The following is a 9,545-nucleotide window of genomic DNA, read 5'->3' on the forward strand; positions in this document are numbered from 1 at the left end:
TCCTCATCTCAGAAGGTTTGCAACGTACTTCAACTTGCACTTCTTCATCTGTGGGATTGGCTGGGGGAGGTGTGGCAATGCATACATGTCCACTTAGCAGGTCCATTCAAATACAGAATGTTTCTCATGGTTGTCTATGCTCATAGCAGGTGGCCAGAGATTGCCATCATGAAGTCTACTACTGCAGAGAAGACAATCGAGAAGCTGGGGGAAGTGTTTATTTCAGTTCAGATCGCCACTCCTACTCCAAATGGACCGCAGCTAGTGTCCCAAGGAAGTGTTTATTCGGTTCAGATCGCCACTCCTACTCCAAATGGACCGCAGCTAGTGTCCCAAGGAAGTGTTTATTCGGGTTCAGATCGCCACTCCTACTCCAAATGGACCGCAGCTAGTGTCACAAGGAAGTGTTTATTCGGTTCAGATCGCCACTCCTACTCCAAATGGACCGGAGCTAGTGTCCTAAGGAAGTGTTTATTCGGGTTCAGATCGCCACTCCTACTCCAAATGGACCGCAGCTAGCGTCCCAAGGAAATGTTTATTCGGGTTCAGATCGCCACTCCTACTCCAAATGGACCGCAGCTAGTGTCCCAAGGAAGTGTTTATTCGGGTTCAGATCACCACTCCTACTCCAAATGGACAGCAGCTAGTGTCCCAAGGAAGTGTTTATTCGGGTTCAGATCGCCACTCCTACTCCAAATGGACCGCAGCTAGTGTCCCAAGGAAGTGTTTATTCGGGTTCAGATCGCCACTCCTACTCCAAATGGACCGCAGCTAGTGTCCCAAGGAAGTGTTTATTCGGTTCAGATCGCCACTCCTACTCCAAATGGACCGCAGCTAGTGTCCCAAGGAAGTGTTTATTCGGGTTCAGATCGCCACTCCTGCTCCAAATGGACCGCAGCTAGTGTCCCAAGAAATGGCCACATTCCTACCGGTGAATGGGCTATAGCACATCAGTTCAGCACCATAATATCCATCTTCATGAAACATGCCTTAAAAGTGTCTCAGGATCAAGGGACACTGCACCAATGCTTGAACAGCTTCCTGCTACTCATGAAGAGAGAGAGCTATGCACAAGTTTTGACCTACTCAAATTTCTGAACGCAAAGGAGACAGTACAACGTTAACAGGTGAGTCAAGTCAAATGTTGTGAACTGAGAGCAAAGGACAGAGCTTTCAATCCTGGAGAAACTGTCTAAGCTAGGAACTACCTCAAAAGACCCAAGTGGGTTCCTGCTACAGTCATTGCTCAGACTGGTCCTGTGTCCTTCACTGTTCAGACTGCAGAGGACATCATCTGTAAAAGGCACACAGATCAGTTATTGTTGAGTAACACCACCAGTCGTGAGTGGTCCAGAACTGTTACTGGGTGACACCCTGACCCAGTAGTCATCACCTAGGGGCTCACAGTCACCTTCTCAGGACAGTTGTACATAATGGGGACAATTGTGCTCGTGTTTGTGTCTGCAGCACATGCCGCAGCAGAACTGTAAGTGTCTGTGTGCTGAGAGAGCAGCGTTTCAAAAGAAAGCATTTTGTCTTTATTGTGTCAAATAAGTTCAAATACGGCTGTTGAAAACCTACTTCTCTTTTTCAACCTATCCCTTCTCTTTGTCCCACTTTCTTATGTCTCCCTCTCTCTGCCCCCCATCTTTCATCCGTGTTCATGTGCCTCCTGAGGTATGTTGGCAGCCAGTCGTAGTGTGATTATGGTCTGGTATGTATTTTTGATAAGAGCCCTGATGACAGGCGGGGACGCTGAAATGTGAAATTAACGGCTAGAATTAGTCAGCAGACAGGCCCCTGCTAGCTGCACAGCACGACACGCCACAAGCCCCCCACAGGCCACCTCACCGCATCACAACCAAGCTGCAGCCCCACCCGAGCCCCAGCCCCCAGTGTTTACCATGCCCATAATCAGTATGTTCAAGAGCCTCCTTTGTACTGGTGAGTGAACTGCCACGATAACAGCTTCATAATTCTAGCTGCAGGATCTGTGTTGGTGATACAGTAGTCTCTGCACCCAGAACCAAATATTGTGTGCATGCTGGCCAGCTGCTACTCTAAGGGGTTTGTGACTGTGCCCTGACTACACCTAATAAATTATGTCATGATGGTGACACTGACTCTGTCCCCCCTGTACCCATACAGGTGACTAATGGTGACACGTCAGAGCCGTCATAGAGATGAGCTCGGCGGTCACCGTCATGTCCGAAGTGTGGCGTTAGCAGCTCTAGGTGCCTGTTGAAGGACCGGTGATGTCTACTTATTAGCGCGATAAAAGACTCAGGTGTCTGATACGCTGTGAGTCATTTATATAAAGAGTTTAAGGTGTCAGGTCATCCATCCTTATAACATCTCACTGAGGGGATACAGCACATGTCCTATTATTATATATTGTGTATTGTTGTACTAACAAAGTGAATTGATTGTGTTTTTATCAATGTGGGTCATACAACTTCCCATTCTTGTTGGGTGCATGATACTGTAATAGATACAACAAGATAGTAAATCAATTGATCCTCTTACCAAACTATAAGGATAGTTGTTGTTACTGTTTTGGAGAGATGTAAAGCCGGGATCGTCAATTAGATTCAGGTACGGGCCGATTGTTTTCTTGAATGAATGGTCAGGGGGCCAGAACATAATTACAAATCATTTGTAGACTGCAAATTGATGGCAAGAAGCCCAAACAGATTTAATATTTTACAAAAACATACAAATGTCAAACCTTAGTTACATTTATATACGATCGCATGGTTCTCTATTACACATGGGAATACTTGGGAACAGATTTCCAAAATTAAAATCCCTTGGAGCTGATTTGCTGGTGTTTTTACAGCCTCATGTCCAACAATGGGGTGGCAGGACATAGTCTTATGTCCAACAATGGGGCGGCAGGACATACAGTCTTATGTCCAACAATGGGGCGGCAGGACATAGTCTTATGTCCAACAATGGGGCGGCAGGACATACAGTCTTATGTCCAACAATGGGGCGGCAGGACATACAGTCTTATGTCCAACAATGGGGCGGCAGGACATACAGTCTTATGTCCAACAATGGGGCGGCAGAACATACAGTCTTATGTCCAACAATGGGGCGGCAGGACATACAGTCTTATGTCCAACAATGGGGCGGCAGGTAACCTAGTGGTTAGAGCGTTGGGCCAGTAACCAAAAGATTACTCGATCGAATCCCTGAGCTGACAAGGTAAAAACGGTCTTTATGACCCTGAACAAGGCAGTTAACCCACTGTTCCTAGGCCTGCAGTGAAAATAAGAATGTGTTCTTAACTGACTGAATTTTTTTTTTTTTTATGAAACATAGAGCAGACAATTATCCAGAGAGAATAAACAAATAACGGGACTAGAACAAGGAATAAACCAGGGATAGGGGTGTCACTCACACAGGGGTGGCAATAGAAGGCTAGAGGGGACAGTATGGGGGTGATCTATAGCTGGGGTGTGGACCCTTGGGGGGATGGAGCAGCAGGGGATTGACAGGGTAATTGGGCTGGTGGAGGGGGCAGAGAGTGATGTGGGGGTATTCTCAGAAGGATGTCCTTGTTGACACAAAGGTGAAGACTGATTTCCTGTGGTAGGTAATGGAAGTGCCCCACAAAGAGGAGAGGGCAGAGAGGAGAGGCATTCATTTAGGCCATAGACTGGGCCTCAGTACACAAATGCAGTGATCTGGGGGACAGGGACAGTCTGACATGATGTCATGCTTTGGGTCACACTTGTTAAGTGTGGATAATCATCAGATTTCATCCCTCTTAATGCCAAAACAGAAAACCTAAACTTGCCCACTATCAACACTCAGTCATTTTGATAATTGCCTGTAACCCTGCCAATGTCTGGTCTCTGATAATATTGGGATGTGTGCCATCCTTAACGTTTTCGCCTCAAGATTCCTAAGCAAATGCAAAAAGCAGGGGGAATTTGGAAAACAGAAAATAAGGGATAGCGCTATTCACTTATTTGTTTATATCTCTCACAAGTGCGTTAGCATTTGCAGTGACCGATATAAATTATTTTGACCCATTTGCCACAGCAGCTCTTTGCCTGGACAAAGGAAGAAAGATTGTTTTTTCAAATTGAAATGTAAACATTCAAACATGTTGGCCCATTTGCATAGTCCTGAATGTCAACATAGAAACTGGGTGGATGAAGGTGCTGGTGGGATCTGTTGAGTCTGAATTACAATAGCCCCCCTCCTCTTAGGAATGTGCCCCAGGCTCTTACCGTGTGAAGTTAACCGTCATTGACTTCTTCAGAAAGGAGATGGAAAATATTTACATCAGGATTTCACATCGCTGTTATTGTTCCAGTTTACATTCCGAGCCTGATCTCTAGCGTAAGATTGGGTAATTGGTCTCTACTCGTGTGTGTGTGTGTGTGTGTTTGCGAGAGTGAGTGAGTGCGTGAGTTGAGAGAAAGAAAGCTCAATTACAACAGAAGGCATGGGTATGATATGCTTGTAAACATATGTGTACTTACTGTAAGACTTTAACCAGCAGTTTGGTCAGGGATTCGGTGTTAAGACCATTGAGATGTCTGGCTTCGGAACACTGACCACTAGATCCCTGTCTTGCTACTAAACTGTCCTCAGGTGAACCGTGAGGTTAACACTGCCAAAAGTAGGACCTCGGGTCCAGTCGATAGTGTTGAGTACTGACCAAAAGGAAAGTTTTAGTGTAATATACACTGCTCAAAATAATAATAATAATACAAATAGGGAACACTTAAACAACACAATGTAACTCCAAGTCAATCACACTTCTGTGAAATCAAACTGTCCACTTAGGAAGCAACACTGATTGACAATACATTTCACATGCTGTTGTGCAAATGGAATAGACAACAGGTGGAAATTATAGGCAATTATCAAGACACCCCCAATGAAGGAGTGGTTCTGCAGGTGGTGACCACAGACCACTTCTCAGTTCCTATGCTTCCTGGCTGATGTTTTGGTCACTTTTGAATGCTGGCGGTGCTTTCACTCTAGTGGTAGCATGAGACGGAGTCTACAACCCACACAAGTGGCTCAGGTAGTGCAGCTCATCCAGGATGGCACATCAATGCGAGCTGTGGCCAGAAGGTTTGCTGTGTCTGTCAGCGTAGTGTCCAGAGCATGGAGGCGCTACCAGGAGACAGGCCAGTACATCAGGAGACGTGGAGGAGGCCGTAGGAGGGCAACAACCCAGCAGCAGGACCGCTACCTCCGCCTTTGTGCAAGGAGGAGCACTGCCAGAGCCCTGCTAAATGACCTCCAGCAGGCCACAAATGTGCATGTGTCTACTCAAACGGTCAGAAACAGACTCCATGAGGGTGATATGAGGGCTCGACGTCCACAGGTGGGGGTTGTGCTTACAGCCCAACACCGTGCAGGACGTTTGGCATTTGCCAGAGAACACCAAGATTGGCAAATTCGCCACTGCGCCCTGTGCTCTTCACAGATGAAAGCAGGTTCACACTGAGCACATGTGACAGACGTGACAGAGTCTGGAGACGCCGTGGAGAACGTTCTGCTGCTTGCAACATCCTCCAGCATGACCGGTTTGGCGTGGGTCAGTCATGGTGTGGGGTGGCATTTCGTTGGGTGGCCGCACAGCCCTCCATGTGCTCGCCAGAGGTAGCCTGACTGCCATTAGGTACCGAGATGAGATCCTCAGACCCCTTGTGAGACCATATGCTGGTGCGGTTGGCCCTGGGTTCCTCCTAATGCAAGACAATGCTAGACCTCTAGACCTCAATGCCATACAACACTCCTTCCGTGGCCTCCAACTGCTCTTAAACGCTAGTAAAACCAAATGCATGCTTTTCAACCGGTCGCTGCCTGCACCTGCATGCCCGACTAGCATCACCACCCTGGATGGTTCCGACCTAGAATATGTGGGCGTCTATAAGTACCTAGGTGTCTGGCTAGACTGCAAACTCTCCTTCCAGACTCATATCAAACATCTCCAATCGAAAATCAAATCAAGAGTCGGCTTTCTATTCCGCAACAAAGCCTCCTTCACTCACGCCGCCAAGCTTACCCTAGTAAAACTGACTATCCTACCGATCCTCGACTTCGGCGATGTCATCTACAAAATGGCTTCCAACACTCTACTCAGCAAACTGGATGCAGTCTATCACAGTGCCATCCGTTTTGTCACTAAAGCACCTTATACCACCCACCACTGCGACTTGTATGCTCTAGTCGGCTGGCCCTCGCTACATATTCGTCGCCAGACCCACTGGCTCCAGGTCATCTACAAGTCCATGCTAGGTAAAGCTCCGCCTTATCTCAGCTCACTGGTCACGATGGCAACACCCATCCGTAGCACGCGCTCCAGCAGGTGTATCTCACTGATCATCCCTAAAGCCAACACCTCATTTGGCCGCCTTTCGTTCCAGTACTCTGCTGCCTGTGACTGGAACGAATTGCAAAAATCGCTGAAGTTGGAGACTTTTATCTCCCTCACCAACTTCAAACATCAGCTATCTGAGCAGCTAACCGATTGCTGCAGCTGTACATAGTCTATTGGTAAATAGCCCACCCTTTTCACCTACCTCATCCCCATACTGTTTTTATTTATTTACTTTTCTGCTCTTCTGCACACCAATATCTCTACCTGTACATGACCATCTGATCATTTATCACTCCAGTGTTAATCTGCAAAATTGTAATTATTTGCCTACCTCCTCATGCCTTTTGCACACATTGTATATAGACCCCCCCCTTTGTTTTCTACTGTGTTATTGACTTGTTAATTGTTTACTCCATGTGTAACTCTTTGTTGTATGCTCACACTGCTATGCTTTATCTTGGCCAGGTCGCAGTTGCAAATGAGAACTTGTTCTCAACTAGCCTACCTGGTTAAATAAAGTTTTTTTTAAAATAAAATAAAAATAAAATGTGGCTTGAGTGTGTCAGCAGTTCCTGCAAGAGGAAGGCATTGATGCTATGGACTGGCCCGCCTGTTCCCCAGACCTGAATCCAATTGAGCACATCTGGGACATCATGTCTCGCTCCATCCACCAACGTCACGTTGCACCACAGACTGTCCAGGAGTTGGCAAATGCTTTAGTCCAGGTCTGGGAGGAGATCCCTCAGGAGACCATCCGCCACCTCATCAGGAGCATGCGCAGGCGTTGTAGGGAGGTCATACAGGCACGTGGAGGCCACACTCACTACTGAGCCTAATTTTTACTTGTTTTAAGGACATTACATCAAAGTTGGATCAGCCTGTAGTGTGGTTTTCCACTTTAATTTTGAGTGTGACTCCAATTCCAGACCTCCATGGATACATTTTTGTGTGATTTTGTTGTCAGCACATTCAACTATGTAAAGAAAAAAGTATTTAATAAAAATATTTCATTCATTCAGATCTAGGATGTGTTATTTTAGTGTTCCCTTTATTTTTTTGAGCAGTGTATGTTCTACTTCTCAGTATCTGTTGGTAGCTAGCGTCACACGGCTAGCTATCGAGACTTGGTCAGCCCACGCAGCAAGAATTTAGCTAACTTGGCTAGCTAGCTGGGATGCTAGCTAACCACACTAGAATGGGCTAGCTCTCACCAAAAGGCTTAGCTAACCCAGGTGACTCACCACAAGGCTAGCTACACCAAACTATCTTTTCTACCTGAAAGGTTCAAATTTCTAGCTTAGTTCTCATCTCCTCCCACCATAACTAGGTCTGGGCTGAACAAAGCGCTAGCACACTTAACTGAAAATATACCGTTCGTTTACAGTATTGTAGTGACCCTGGGTTTATAAGCGTGGAAATCGACCCTGCCGCACAAGCATGCTTTTTGCGGCACAGTCGATAGCGCCCCGGACCTCGGGCTAGAAGGTCGAGGGTTTGAGACCTGCTCCCTGCCTGTTTCATTACATTGGTGTCAGAAGTGATCGGACCTCGCATCCACGACAGTGCGTGTGCTTGGCCGGTGAGCGCGTTCCTGTAAGACGGAGAGTCGCAAGCTAGCGCGAGGACGCGCTCTTTGAAAGGAGGGAGTAGTGTAACGACCCTGGGTTTATAAGCGTGGAAATCGGACCTCGGGCTAGAAGGTCGAAGGTTCGAGACCAGCTCCCTGCCTGTTTCATTACAGTATAATAAAAATTCAGGACATCTACTCGAAACGGTGCCTGAGGAAAGCTCGCAGCACTTGACATGGTGCCTTGGATGTTTTTGGACTACTGCCAAACCTGAACTCCACTTGAATGTGCTATTTTTGGACTCTCCCGTGACCCTCCCGGCTATCCACCGGACTGTACTAGAAAATACATGCCCACCAATGTGCTTCTCTCCTGGGTATCATACTGGTAACATGGCTTCCGTTACATTGCTGTTTTGATGGGCCCCATCATTTAATCTCATTGAGTAATTCACCACTCTCTCCTTGCTGTTGTTATGTTGGCCAGTTTTGTGACTTGGTTGTGTTTATTGTGGATCCTAGTACTGGCTGGGTTCTAGTTTGTTCTTGGGTTCTGGCTTGCTGTCTATGACTGTGGTGATCCAACAAACTGTGTGATTCAATCTAACTGACTCTAACGACTGTGTGGGTTGATTGACTTTTAGCTGATTCCTTGACAACCAAATTTGCAGTGTGGAAACTGTCAGCTTATTGAGGAATACATGTCTGAGCTGGACGTCCAGAGTAAGCGAATTGAGACATTAGCGTATCCTGGATAGGTTGCACTGACCTCAGCCTGGTCGTCGTGCCACTGCCTCGCCACCGCGTTGCCACTCTCTGACTGACTGGCCAGGTCTGCCCTGCAGAGACCCCTCCCTAGTGAAGTCACCTCTCCCCTACCATCTCACCTGCCCTCCCCATCCTACCCCGACCTCCCATCCCGGCCCCCAAGGACGCTTTATGAGGAGCTAGTGGATGCCACGGTTATCAATCCTGCATCCCAGTGGAGCCACGTCATACACCGTAAGTCCAGTGCAAGGCAGGGTTCTTTGGTGAATGGAACTGAAATGGCTTTGGGGGATCCCATCCTGTTGACCAACCGTTTCGTCCACCTGCTAACAGAGATTCCTGCTCTATCATCCTCTACCCTGTCTCTAGCCCAGAGGATCTCTACCACATATACTACAGCCGGCACAAATCCATCAGGCCCCACTGCCCTTCAGTCCTCGAGGGGTTTGCGAAACCAGAGGGTGTTCTTTATGTATAGATGACTCAACACTATACATGTCAGCTACTACAGTGACTGAAATGACTGCAACACTTAACAAAGAGCTGCAGTTAGTTTCAGAATGGGTGGCAAGGAATAAGTTAGTCCTAAATATTTCAAAAACTAAAAGCATTGTATTTGGGACAAATCATTCACTAAAACCTAAACCTCAAATAAATATTGTAATGAATCATGTGGAAATTGAGCAAGTTGAGGTGATTAATCTGCTTGGAGTTACCCTGGATTGTAAACTGTCATGGTCAAAACATATTGATACAAAAGTAGCTAAGATGGGGAGAAGTCTGTCCATAATAAAGCCCTACTCTGCATTCATAACAACACTATCAACAAGGCAGGTCCTACAGGCCCTAGTTTTG

Source organism: Oncorhynchus kisutch, linkage group LG13 (genome assembly GCF_002021735.2).
Source record: "Oncorhynchus kisutch isolate 150728-3 linkage group LG13, Okis_V2, whole genome shotgun sequence".
NCBI lineage: Eukaryota > Metazoa > Chordata > Actinopteri > Salmoniformes > Salmonidae > Oncorhynchus > Oncorhynchus kisutch.